The 14,143-nt window shown below is 41.8% G+C and overlaps 1 long non-coding RNA gene across 6 annotated transcripts in view; it reads left to right on the top strand.

The window, feature by feature from the left end:
• Positions 1-3,078: 3,078 nt before the first annotated feature.
• LOC133499985 (uncharacterized) overlaps positions 3,079-14,143 on the top strand; it is a 45,816-nt gene continuing 34,751 nt past the window's right edge. For 3 of the 6 annotated variants that reach the window (XR_009794801.1, XR_009794798.1, XR_009794799.1), the window contains exons 1-4: positions 3,079-3,479; positions 7,081-7,224; positions 7,311-7,487; positions 7,564-7,628. This is a non-coding gene — a long non-coding RNA (uncharacterized LOC133499985). The remainder of the gene's footprint in view (positions 3,480-7,080; positions 7,225-7,310; positions 7,488-7,563; positions 7,629-14,143) is intronic. The other 3 variants (XR_009794803.1, XR_009794802.1, XR_009794800.1) reach the window with 2 other exon arrangements.

The following is a 14,143-nucleotide window of genomic DNA, read 5'->3' on the forward strand; positions in this document are numbered from 1 at the left end:
GATGAAAAGAGCATCAGATCGAGTGATGAGGCTGAAATTTGAAATTGAGGGTATTGTGTATAATGTGATTAGCGGCTATGCCCCACAGGTAGGATGTGACCTCAAGTTGAAAGAGAAATTCTGGAAGGAACTAGACGAAGTAGTCCTGAGCATCCCAGAGAGAGAGAGATTTGTGATTGGTACAGATTTCAATGGACACGTGTGCGAAGGAAACAGGGGTGATGAAGAAGTGATGGGTAAGTACAGCATTCAGCAAAGGATCTTTGAGGGGCAGATGGTGGTGGACTTCGCAAAAAGGATGGAATTGGCAGTGGTGAACATTTATTTCCAGAAGAGAGTGGAACATATAGTGACCTACAAGAGCTAAAATAGAACCACGCATGTGGATTATATTTTTTAGCAGAGGGTGTAATCTGAAGGAGGTTACCGACTGTAACGTAGTGGTGGGGAGAGTGTAGCTCGACAGCATAGGATGGTGGTGTGTAGGATGACTCTGGTAGAGGGTAGGAAGATTAAGAAGACAAAGGTAGAGCAGAGAATCAGGTGGTGGAAGTTGAGGAAGGAAGAATATCGTGTGGCCTTTCGGAAAGAGGTGAGACAGGCTCTAGATGGACAGGAAGACCTCCTGGAAGACTACTGCCAAGCTATTCAGAGAGGCAGGCAAGAGAGTACTTGGGGTGTCTTCTGGTAGGAAAGGGGAGAAGGAGACTAGGTGGTGGAACCACAAAATACAAGAAGTCATTCAAGGTAAGAGATTAGCGGAGAAGAAGTGGGACACGGAGAGGACTGAGGAGAGGCATAAGGAATATATTGAGATGCATCGTAGGGCAAAGGTAGAGGTGGTGAAGGCTAAACAACAGGCATATGATGACATATACTCCAGGTTGAATACTTAAGAAGGAGAAAAGGATCTCAACAGGTTGGCCAGACAGAGCGATAGAGATGGGAAGGATATGCAGCAAGTAAAGGTGATTAAGGATCGCGATGGAAATATGTTGACTGGTGCTAGTCGTGTACTAAGTAGATGGAAAGAGTACTTTGAGAAGTTAATGAATGAAGCAAATGGGAGAGAAGGTAGAGTAGAAGAGGCAAGCGTGAATGACCGGCAAGTGGCTTTGATTAGTCAGGGAGAAGTTAGGAAGGCACTGTTCAGAATGAAAAATTGAAAGACAGTTGGTCCCGATGACATACCGATGGAGGTATGGAAGCAATTTGGAGAAGTGGGTGTGGAGTTTTTGACCAACTTATTCAATGGAATACTAGCAGGAGAGAAGATGCCAGAAGAATGGAGGAAAAGTGTGCTAGTCCCAATTTTTAAGAACAAAGGCGATGTTCAGAACTGTGTAAAAACTACAGAGGAATAAAGATGATGAACATCACAATGAAATTATTGGAAAGAGTAGTGGAGGCTAGACTCAGGACAGACGTAAGTATCTGCGAGCAACAGTATGGTTTCATGCCTAGAAGGAATACCACAGATGCATTATTTGCCTTGAGGATGATCGTGGAAAAGTACAGAGAAGGTCAGAAGGAGCTACATTGTGTCTTTGTAGACCTAGAGAAAGCCTGTGACAAAGAGATGAACTGTGGTACTGCATGCACAAGTCTGGCGTGGCATGTTAGAATAGTACAGGACATGTATGAGGGTAGTAGAACAGCGGTGAGATGTGCCGTTGGTGTGTCAGAAGAATTAAAGGTAAAGGTGGGACTGCATCACAGTTCCGCGATGAGACCCTTCCTGTTTGCGGTAGTAATGGATAGGCTGACAGACGAGGTTAGACTGGATTCCCCTTGAACCATGATGTTCGCAGATGATATTGTGATCTGCAATGAAAGCAGGGAACAGGCAGAGGAACAATTAGAAAGATGGGGTAACGCACTGGGAAGGAGAGGAATGAAGATTCGCCGTAGTAAAAGAGAATATATGTGCGTGAATGAGAGGGGCGGAGGAGGAAAAGTGAAGCTCCAGAGAGAAGAGATAGCGAAGATGGACTACTTCAAATACGTGGGGTCAACAATACAGAACAACGGAGAGTGTGGTAAAGTGAAGAAATGGGTCCAAGCGGGGTGGAACAGTTGGAGGAAGGTGTCTGGTGTTCTATGTAACAGAAGACTATCCACCAGGATGAAGGGCATAATTTATAAAGCAGTGGTGAGGCTGGCCATGATTTACGGATTAGAAACGGTGGCACAGAAGAAACAACAGGAAGCAGAACTTGAGGTAGCAGAAATGAAGATGTTGTGGTTCTCGCTTGGTGTGAACAGGTTGGATAGGATTAGAAATGAGCTCATTTGAGGGACAGCCAAAGTTGGATGAGACAACACTAGAGAGAGCAGACTTAGATGGTTTGGACGAGAGAGTGAGTATATTGGTAGAAGGGTGCTGAGGATGGAGCTGCCAGGCATAAGAGCGAAAGGTAGACCAAAGAGAAGGTTTATGGATGTGGTGAGGGAAGACATGAGGGCAGTTGGGGTTAGAGAGAAAGATGCAGGAGATAGGCTGAGATGGAAAAAGATGACACGCTGTGGCGACCCCTAACGGGACAAGCCGAAAGGAAAAGAAGAAGCTATTGGATCTCATCAGAATGGGACTGGTGTCGCGAGTATGAAAGAATTGGAAATAATAAATTTTGAAGCACATTTGTGATGATTTTCACTTTTATTTCCATTCTGCCTTGTTTCCTTTCTCCACACCTGGTATATTCTCTCAGATGAGGAGATGTATGTGCCAGCTAGCAGCTGTTGTGTCGATTATTTGGGAAAGAATCAGCTTCCCTGACTGTTATCTACTCTATATTAGCTAGTAACATTGTCAATTCACAATAAATAGAATCATTTACTTCATAAAAGTCACACAAAATGTTCGAAATTCATGTTCTAATAAGATGTCTCAACCTTTAATTTCGGGCAGTACATAACATCTAAACAATAATGAGTCAGCTTGTGAGTACATCTTCTTCTGGTATGCGGATGTGTGAAATGTAGTTGCTTGTGTAAGTGGGTTGAGCTTCCAGTTTTCTTGCTGTTAAAGGAATATAAGAGTTTGAGCTTAAAGTAGTTCATTAGATGTTGCTACATCCTGTGTATGAAAGTGTGAGACTGTAAAGTGCTGAGCGTGTGACTGGTGGAACGAAACAGGGTATGTGGTGCAAGAATGGTATGTTTTAGAACAGACGGTGCTAACTGCAAGGAGGATGCGGAGACGAGAGGACTCAGAGGCAGTTGGTGGAAAAACTACTGTCAGGAAACCACCACCAGGAGGAGCCAGCACGTGATTCTGCAGGGGAAGAGTCGGGCCAACATCCGGCGGACCAAAGGAGACCAATGAGAGAGCGCCAAGGATACGTGAGGAGACACAGAACCAATAGTGAATCAGTAGATTGTACTTTAAAATTGTTCTGGGAAACTCGGATGTAGAGAACGTCTGCTGGTGGCAACAGAGACGTACAGGGTTGTAATGAGAGGGACCCGAGACCCAGGTGTGTGTTGAAGGAATAAATCCACTCGTGTGTGAAAATGCCGGCTTCCTGATACCTTTCTATTGCAGAACGAGCGCGCGTATTGTTGGATGAGTGGCAGTTGGGTAAGGTCACAAATTGGAATCAGATTACTAACTTAAGTTTATGATGATTTAGAAATAAAAATTCCAACAATCTGAAGGCAATAAATTAACGTTTTGCACACACCACCTAAGGCGTCTGTCGTGAGTGGTGTAGGGAAAGTGCTAGAAAGCATGTATTCGCCTTCGGGTGGCTTTCCAGTATATCTTCATGAACCTTGAATGTGCAGCTAGCTAGCTGGCTCCCACGACCTCGTGGTGATAACGTACCTGGGCGACAAGCCGTATAGGACATGCCAGCGTGACTACATTTGACATGATCACGTGATCGGTTGAGGACTTCCGGTAGGCAGAAACCCAAGTAAACACAACAGTTGTCAGCGAGTGTGATCATTGATTTGTAAGATTATACATTTAATTTTCAGTTTTGATGAATAAAAGTCTTTGCATTTTCGTACAGTGGTTGTATCGTGTGTACTACTTGGCTGTACAAACCGTTTTGTGAAAGGATCCGGCTTAAAATTTTACTGAATACCGATCGCAGAAGGACGAAAACAGCTATGGCTTCAGGCCATCATCAATCGAAAGAATTGGGCACCAGAACATAGCGGGGATCGAGTTTGGGAGATCATTTTTCTCTAGGTTTTTTTCCTTAAATATATAATTGTCTAAAAAGATTTGAATGTTGTTGTTTTTTTAAAGCAACTTGATGCATTGCATGCATATTCATCTATACCTTTTCATTGTTCATTCACCAAGTAATATAATATAATATAGTATAATATATATTATACTATATATAGTATAATATCCTGGCACAATCATAAGAGTTATATTTTTATTTTATGTTATTATATGATTCTTTTGTCAATGTCTCCTACATGTATAAGAGGCTATGTCTATGTATTAATTGATTTCCATGACTAGATTGTTTTGTAGGTATTATGCAGAAATTATGTTGCTAAATTTTATAACTTCTTTTCGAACATGGGGATCTTGTTTTTGGCAGATCGTAGTTTTTTTGATTGCTGATGATCTTGCTGCTCATGGTGCATTTCTGGCCATTCCGGCTTTTACAAGAGGGAAGTTACAGCTCAGCCTTAAGGAAATTGAGACAGGGAGGAGGCTACCTCGTGTGAGGATTTATGTGGAGAGAGTCATCGAGTGTGTTAAAAATGTTAAGATTCAATGTACAACAATGAGAATTAACCTTGTGTCCCAGTTTGACAATATTGTGACAATATGCTGTGCTCTTTCAAATTTACATCCTAAATTGCTTTAATGAGTTACTGCAAAATGAAAGGGTATTTATTAATCTGACTTCCCTTTCAAACTTTCTCATAATTAAATTTTGAGTAAAATTTATGACATACACTTAAAGTTGAGGATGAATTAATATATTGTTCACATTACCCAAAAACAAACTTTGCAGCCTTCATTGTTTGATGCTTCATAGTAACAGCGGACATTTGTTTAAGATTTACACAACTTCCATAAAAAGTGCATTCATTTTGACAAAAACTTATGAGAAATGACATATGAAGGAATTATACATCATTGCTATCTTAATGGTTAACAGATCCATTTGATACGTCTGTACATAACAGATTCAATGACATGCATTAATGATAAAATAGGTATGTTTTCTTGTCCATTACTGCAAATGAAAACAGACAACAATAATTTTCCTTGTGAAATGGCAAGTACACCAACACTCGTTATCCCGTCACACAACTTGGACAAGAAAAAAAACAAGATCCTTTTGGCTTCCTTCTTATGTCTACACACTCATAGTGAAACCAGGTGTATGGACAATCAGTACCATCACACATGATCATACGTCCATGCTCCTCCTCCTGACAGAAGCATCACACATATTCCACAACTCCTTGTCAGGAATAATATCTCTAGGTCTGCTGTTCTCAGGTTTTCTAAATACAACTTCAGGAAGGACATGGTCAAACAAAAATGTATCACATTTTGACAAAAGAGTTGATATAAATTTATCATCTTGTAAAATTCTTATAATTGCCATGTCTAAGTTTGTATAAACCACAAGATCACAGTAAGATACTTTCTGGACATACATTTGAAATTGCACTTGTGTATAGTATCAGTGTCCTTTTTTCAAATGCAAGTCCTTGTCAAGACAAAATAAATTGTCTTTTGAAGCATTAGCTATATTACTATCCCTCTGTTTGTAGGGACAATTCACCTCCACACGGATGTGTGGACATGCACTTTGTTTTGTTTGTATGTGTGTTCATGCACTTTACGACTACAATGTTGAAGCAATGTTGTTTCAGTTCTTTAGAACACAACATGTCTTCTTTTTCTTTAAGCTTGTCCCATTAGGGGTCCCAAAAACGTGTCATCTTTTCCATTTAAGCCTATCTCGTGCATCCTCCTCTCGAACACGCACTGTCCTCATGTCCTCCCTCACAACATCCATCAACCTTTTCTTTGGTCTTCCTCTCGCTCTTTTGGCTGGCAGCTCGTGATGTCCGCAGATGATATTGTGATCCGCAATGAAAGCAGGGAGCAAGCGGAGGAGAAACTAGAAAGATGGAGGCACGCACTGGAAAGGAGAGGAATGAAGATTAGCCAAAGTAAAACAGAATATATATGCATGAATGTGAGGGGCAAAGAGCTATTGAGATCATTTAAGTAAGATTTTAAGGGGTTTTCAAAAGTCTTTCCAATGATAGTTTTTTAAATTCCATGCATTCATTTTCTTAGCTGCTTATCCTCACGAGGCTCGCAGGGGAGCTGGAGCCTATCCCAGCTATCAACAGGCAGGATCCTGGTACACCCTGAACAAGAACATGTGTCATGAAAAATTTGGTACTTACATTAATATATTGACCTATGAAGAAAAGCTATGTTCATCTTGAGAGTGGTTCGCAATTTTAGTCCATGGAATCTTGCTACAGAACCAAATATATTTGAAATGTCCTGAAACACTGCTCTCCACCATTGAGGATATATATTCCACCAATTAAGGGTGCTGGCTGTGCCGATTACATTTATAATTAATCCAAAATATCTGTTCTTTTTTCAGATAACACAAGTGGGTTATGGTACCCACCCAACTTCAAATAAGACGGCTACAGTAAAAGTGATCATTAAATTATTTTTCACCGGTTGTGTATGGTGGAATCATAATTGCCATCTCTCATTTAATTCTCTCAATGCATGCATATCAACAGTGTCATTCATTGATGTAGCATTTTTTATATAAATGTATAATTTGGGATGTCTTGTTTTAATTTTTCAAAGACTCCATGGAATTCAATGAATTTATAGCATGAGTATCTATCAACTTTTCAGTGATGTGATATTGCAGTCATGGTTTATTTTCTTTACAGCTCCAAAAACCTCCTGAAGTGGAGGATTCGGAAAGTGATACCAAAGTCAATACATGTTGTGTTTAAAGTACTTTATAAGAAGAAATCTGGTCCAAAGAACACAATAAAAAAACTTGGTTACTATCATATTCTTTTTTATTCATGCTGTTTTAGGCAGTGGAACAGGTGGTCCACTGTTACCATGAAGAACCCTAAGACATTCAAAACCAAGACATCTACCATCAACCTCGAGCAATCCACCACCAAACATGAGGCTCTACCATTCCTCGAAAGCGTTTTGGCCCATGTAAGAAGCAAGTAAGCTAAAAATGTCTATGAATAACTCATCTTAAGACCTTTTTGTCATATTTGTGTTTTTGCATTGTGCATGTGTTGTTTTTCAGGGTTCCAAAGAAAAGGGATGATGCTGCTGACTGAGTTAAGGGACACCGGCAGGCATCAAGACTATATTGCACCACAAGAAGAGGACATCGACATTGTACAGATAAAATATCTGGCCAACTTCATTGTCCTTGAACAGAAGGTGATGGAAGACCCTTCTGCAGAACTGCTATGATTAAGTATGGAAAAAGTTGTTTAATTTAATTTTAACAACAAACTAATTCCGAATTTTGTCATCCTCTTTTTGATTTGCAGAAATTCAAAATGTTGAAAGATGGATGGGTAACCCTCACCGAAAATATCAAACGGATGCCGAAGAGGTAATTGAATACTGTATATTCCTAACCTATAACCTGCAGGGCGTCGGTGGAAATTCAACAACTGTGGGTCAAAGACAAAGAAGAGGAGGAAACCGGATTCGTCTTAAGAAGAAAAAGAGGAATGCACAGAGCTTACAACTGAGTGTTGGGACTTTGAATGTTGGGACGATGACAGGAAAAGCTCAGGAGTTGGTTGAAATGATGATTAGGAGAAAGGTTGACATATTGTGCATCCAAGAGAGCAGGTGGAAAGGTAGTAAGGCTAGAAGTTTCGGAGCAGGGTTTAAATTAATTTACCATAACTAATTTTAATTTACTGACTGTAAAGTAGTGGTAGGGGAGAGTGTAGCTCGACAGCATAGGATGGTGGTGTGTAGGATGACTCTGGTGGTGGGTAGGAAGATTAAGAAGACAAAGGTAGAGCAGAGAACCATGTGGTGGAAGTTGAGGAAGGAAGAATGTTGTGCGGCCTTTCGGAAAGTGGTGAGGCAGGCTCTTGATAGACAGCAATAGCTCCCTGAAGACTGGACTATGACAGCTAAGGTGATCAGAGAGAGAGGCAGGAGAGTACTTGGTGTGTCTTCTGGTAGGAAAGGGGAGAAGGAGACTTGGTGCTGGAACCCCAAAATACAGGAAGTCATGCAAGGAAAGAGATTAGCGAAGAAGTGGGACACTGAGAGGACTGAGGTGTCACGAAAGGAGTACATTGAGATGTGACATGGTGCAAAGGTAGAGGTGGCAAAGGCTAAACAAGAGGCATATGATTACATGTACACCAGGTTGGACAGGAAAGAAGGAGAAAAGGATCTCTACAGGTTGGCCAGACAGAGGGATAGAGGTGGGAAGGATGTGCAGCAGGTAAGGCTGATTAAGGATAGAGATGGAAATGTGTTGACTGGTGCCAGTAGTGTGCTAAATAGATGGAGAGAATACTTCGAGAAGTTGATGAATGAAGAAAAGGAGAGAGAAGAGAAGAAGAGGCAAGTGTGAATGACCAAGAAGTGGCAATGATTAATAAGGGTGAAGTTAGAAAGGCACTACAAAGGATGAAAAATGGAAAGGCAGTTGGTCCTGATGACATACCGGTGGAGGTATGGAAGCAATTTGGAGAGATGGCTGTGGAGTTTTTGACCAACTTATTAAACAGAATACTAGTGGGCGAAAAGATGCCTGACGAATGGAGGAAAAGTGTACTAGTTCCCATTTTTAAGAACAAAGGCGATGTTCAGAGCTGTGGGAATTATAGAGGAATAAAGTTAATGAGCCACACAATGAAGTTATGGGAAAGAGTAGTGGAGGCTAGACTCAGGACAGAAATAAGTATCTGCGAGCAACAATATGGTTTCATGCATAGAAAGACTCCCACAAATGCACTATTTGGGACTGCATCAGGGATCAGCTCTGAGCCCCTTCCTGTTTGCAGTCGTAATGGATAGGCTGACAGACGAGGTTAGACTGGAATCTCCTTAGACCATGATGTTTGCAGATGATATTGTGATATGCAGTGAAAGCAGGGAGCAGGCGGAGGAACAATGAGAAAGATGGAGACACGCACTGGAAAGGAGAGGAATGAAGATTAGCTGAAGTAAAACAGAATATATGTGCGTGAATGAGAGGGGTGGAGGGGAAAGAGTGAAGCCAAAGGGAGTAGAGATCCAGCTGGCGGAAGGTGTCTGGTGTGTTATGTGACAGAAGAATCTCTTCGAGGATGAAGGGCAAAGTATATCAAACAGTGGTGAGGCCGGCCACGATGTACGGATTAGAGACGGTGGCACTGAAGAAACAACGGGAAGCATAACTTGAGGTCGCAGAAATGAAGATGTTGAGGTTCTCGCTCTAAGTGAGCAGGTTGGATAGGATTAGAAATGAGCTCATTAGAGGGACAGCCAAAGTTGGATGTTTTGGAGACAATGTTCGAGAGAGCAGACTTCGATGGTTTGGACATGTTCAGAGGCAAGAGAGGGAGTATATTGGTTGAAGGGTGCTGAGGATGGAGTTGCCAGGTAAAAGAGCGAGAGGAAGACCAAAGAGAAGGTTGATGGATGTTGTGAGGGAAGAGATGATGGCAGTTTGTGTTAGAGAGGAAGATGCACAATATAGGCTTAGATGGACAAAGATGACACGCTGTGGCGACCCTAACGGAACAAGCCAAAAGGAAAAGAAGAAGATTCAGTATTCAGTTCGACATTTGATTTATTTGTGAAACTGTAAATACATTTAAGTAATGGGGGCTGGTTAACAACACAGCTGACATTTTAACTGTTTTTTCTCGTAACATGTCATGTCATGTTATTATCCAAGGCACTTATCTTCACAAGGGTTGCAGGAAAAATGGAGCCTATCCCAGCTAGCTTCGGGCGTAAGGCGGCCTACACCCTGAACTCGTCGCCAGTCAGTCGCAGGGCACCTATCGACACCATCACTGAGTGGGAATTGATCCCACGCTGCCCGCACCATAGGCAGGAATGTGTGAAACTATACCATCAGTGACTCCTTTTCTAGTAACATTGGTGCCATATTCTGGTACCTGCAACATCAGGTATGGTTCGTCCCCCCTGGCATGGCAAATTTACAATGGGGAGCCCAGATTGTTGAGCAATTCAAGTTCCACATCATGCATCAGCGGAAAGAATGATACAGTACTTACAACATTTCAGAAATTTGTTTTCTCAGTTACAAAACAAGTTTCAATTTAACAGTGGTATCAAATTAAAAGACAACACATTTTATAGTTTTTATACAGTAATTTTTGTACAAAATCAAGCCTCTCTAAATGCTGTACATGGTTAAAATCAATCCATTCCTGCCACTCATCCACACAGATATACAAATACAGTATGCGTGCACACACACACACATACACACACACACACACCACACACACACACACACATACACACACACACACACACATTGGACTCCCAAGGGACATGGTCAAATGCATTCTCAAAGTCCACAAAACTCTGGTTGGGCAAACTCTCATGCACCTTCGAGAACTCTGCCAAGGGTATAGAGCAGGTCCCCTGTACCAGAGCCAGAAGAAAAGCCGCAATGTTCCTCCTGAATCTGAAATTGGATTTCCTGATGAACCCGACTCTCAAGAATCCCTGAATAAATCTTGCCAGTGGGACTGGGGAGTGTAATCCTACTGGAGATGGAACAAACCCTCTGGTCACCTAACAAGGTCGACTGTCACCCCAGTCTGCCAATCCAGAGACACTGTTTCCATTGTCCATGTGATGTCATAGAGATGTGCCAAACAGGATAACCCCACAACATCCAGATCCTTTAGGAACTCTGGGCAGATCTAATTCACCCCCGCATGATTGCCACCGAGGAGCTTTTTAAACACCTCAGTGACCCCAACCCCAGATGTAACAGAATCCTCCTCAGAGAAACCAGGCTATGCTCCTCATGGGAAGGTGTGTCAGTGGAATTGAAGAGGTCTTTGAAGTATTCTTGCCACTGACTCACAATGTCCCGAGTTGAGATGAGCAGCACCCGACCCCCACTATACAGTGTTATGACGATGCACTGTTTCCGCCTCCTGAGACGGCGGATCATGGACCAAAATTTCCTCAAAGCTACCCAGAAGGGCCAATAAGATTCATTTGGTTTGATGGAATTCCTCACCCTTCGTATCTACCAAAAAGGTTCGGGGATTCGCGTCACGAACGGCACTGACCCCCTTATGGCCACAGCTCAGGTTGACCGCCACTGCAATGTAAGCACAGAACTTGGTCACCTTGGACTTGATGTCCCCGGCCTCTCCCTGAACATGACCACAGTTCTGTCTGAGATTGGAATTGAAACTCCTGCTTACAGTGCATTCTACTAGATGTTCCCAGCAGACCCTCACAATACTTTCGGGTTGGACCAACATCCTCTCCTGATCATCAGAGCTGACACCAGGTGGTTATCAATTGACAGTTCTGCCCCTCTCTTCACCCACGTGTCCAAGACATGCAGCCACACCCCTGATGAAACAACCGCAAAGTGGATCATTGAACTACGACCTGGAGTGTCCTTCTGCCAAGTGCATGCTTTGACACTTGAAGATGGTGTTCATTATGGACAATTTGTGAGGAGGACAGAAGTCCAATAACACAACACTGTTCGGGTTCTGGGGTTTTGATCGGGGGAGCGTTCCTCTCAATCACGGCCTTTCAAGTCTTACTGTCACTGCTCACATGGGAATTGAAGTCTACCAACAGAAGCATTGTGTCCTTAGTGGGAGCCCTCTTCAACAACCCTTCTAAGGACACCAAAAAAAAAGTGGGGTACTCTGATCTTCTGTGTGGTGCATAGCTACAAACAACAGTTAAGACCTGACCCCCACCTGAAAGTGAAGGGAGATTACCCTCTCATACACCAAGGTGAATTCCAACAGACTACTAATTATTAGTATGTGTTCGTATTAGTTTTAATTAGAGATCATGTTGCATTTTCTTCCTGCCTCAAACTTGAATCGAACATGATACCTTGTGCACCCTACCACTTTAATGTTTCTCTACTGAAGGATCCAGAGTTCAAAATATTTGTAAGTAAGGAATGGGAAGATTTTCTAGATATGAATGATTGAACAATTATATGCATGTTTACTTTGGGAAACGGGGAAAGATGTAATCCGAAGCAAAATCATTTAAAAAAAATAATTTACTCATTTCCTCCCACGTCCCAAAAAACATGTATTGATCGCATACTTTCATTTGCACGTAAGTGCGAATGGCCGTTTGTTTATATGTGCCCTGTGATTGGCTGGCAACCAGTTCAGGGTGTATCCTGCCTCCTCCCTCAATAAAGTGCTCCCGGAACCCTTATGAGGATAAGCGGCTCAGAAAATGGTAGGGTGGATGGATGGATGGATGGATGGAAGGACAATCTCCCTACTTCATTGGAACAGGGATTTGTAAAAATCATAATAGTCATTATAATCACAATAACATTACATACAATAATGTAGGTAATATCAATATCATCTGTGGTATGCTTCCATCAACATATCGTGAAGAGCACCCATTTTCATACACTTTATGACTATTACATGTCTTACACATATCAGCCCATTTTGAGTGTTGGGCAAGGGTGGCGCACACAGATCTCGAATGACTTGAGTATTTTAGCGTTGTATTCGATGAGAATTGTCCCATACAAGACAAGACTTGGTTGAACTAGTAGTTTATCTCCGTGAGAAAGAGCACTGAATTTTGTTTTAAATTACTGGCCTGTGGTCTTGGCACTGTAGGAGTGGATATTTTGTTATCGTGTTGGTGTGTGACATTTCCAATAAATCTGGTTGAGCAAAGGTATGTGTGTAAGGAGGGAGGGATATCTATTTGTATGATATGGCTCTTTAGTGTGCACGATGTGGCTCTTTGCCATAACACAGTAGAAAATGTGGCTCTTCATGTCTGATTGGTTGGCCACACCTGGATAGGGTTTCATTAACTGCTGGCCCAACTGCAAATCTGACTTTTGTCACTATTTTTGTTGGGAATAGTGCACCTTCTGTGTGTGTGTGTGTGTGTGTGTGTGTGTGTGAAAAGCTATCCCTGTAAAGAACAAAAGCATTTTTATGCCAAACAGCTTGCTCACAGACACATTTTCAGAAATAACTAGATGATAAAAGAGGTAGTTGCTTTTTTATTTTCTGAATTGATTAAAAAAATGGACTTCTTAGATGCAACATCATTAATTGGAGACTCTAAATTGCCCCTAGATGTGATTGTGAGTGCGACTGTTGTCTTTCTCCATGTGCCCTGCGATTATCTGGCAACCAGTTAAGGGTGGACTGCGCCTCCTGACTGTTGGCATCTGGGGTAAGCTCCAGCATCCCACGACCGATCGTGAGAAAGCGCGGCTCAGAAAATGGATGGATATATTCAAGAATTATTGGTCTTTTTTTTTTTCCTGTATTCTGAGCCAAATTTACATAAAAAAAATATACCACAGCCTGAAACAAGTGAAAAATTGAGTCTCTATGGCCCTTTTAACCTTTTGAACAGGACATACACTGAAACACACAAATACAAAAAAAAAACTCACAAGAAGCATGGAAAGGAAGCTCACAGTGACCAGTGACTTGCCCCTCTCCAACAAGTCTTAGAGGTATCTCTTTGATATGAATTACAGTCGACTTTTTTTTCAATCATAATCTTTCTGTTAATGCCACATGTGAATGGTCGAGATGTTGTTCATATTAAGCAGAAGGGGAAAGGGATGACACCGACAGGCACAGGAGCACACAAACTCAATTAATGGAGAGACAAATGAGCATGAGTGACCATTGCTATAGAGTAAGAGTCTACATGCAGCAAAAGTTTTGAGGGTAATAAATAAACAAACAAACAAATGATTAAATAAATACATCTGGACACAACTTGAAGTTAATAGTTTGAGGGCAGAATACATATTTCCCATTATTCCATCAGATTTCCTGAGTGATTTCCCAGATTTTGTCAGGAACAACTTGTATTGTGACATATTCCACAACCAGCGAATCAGCCTACGACAAA

This window comes from Syngnathoides biaculeatus, chromosome 4 (assembly GCF_019802595.1).
Source record: "Syngnathoides biaculeatus isolate LvHL_M chromosome 4, ASM1980259v1, whole genome shotgun sequence".
Taxonomy (NCBI): domain Eukaryota; kingdom Metazoa; phylum Chordata; class Actinopteri; order Syngnathiformes; family Syngnathidae; genus Syngnathoides; species Syngnathoides biaculeatus.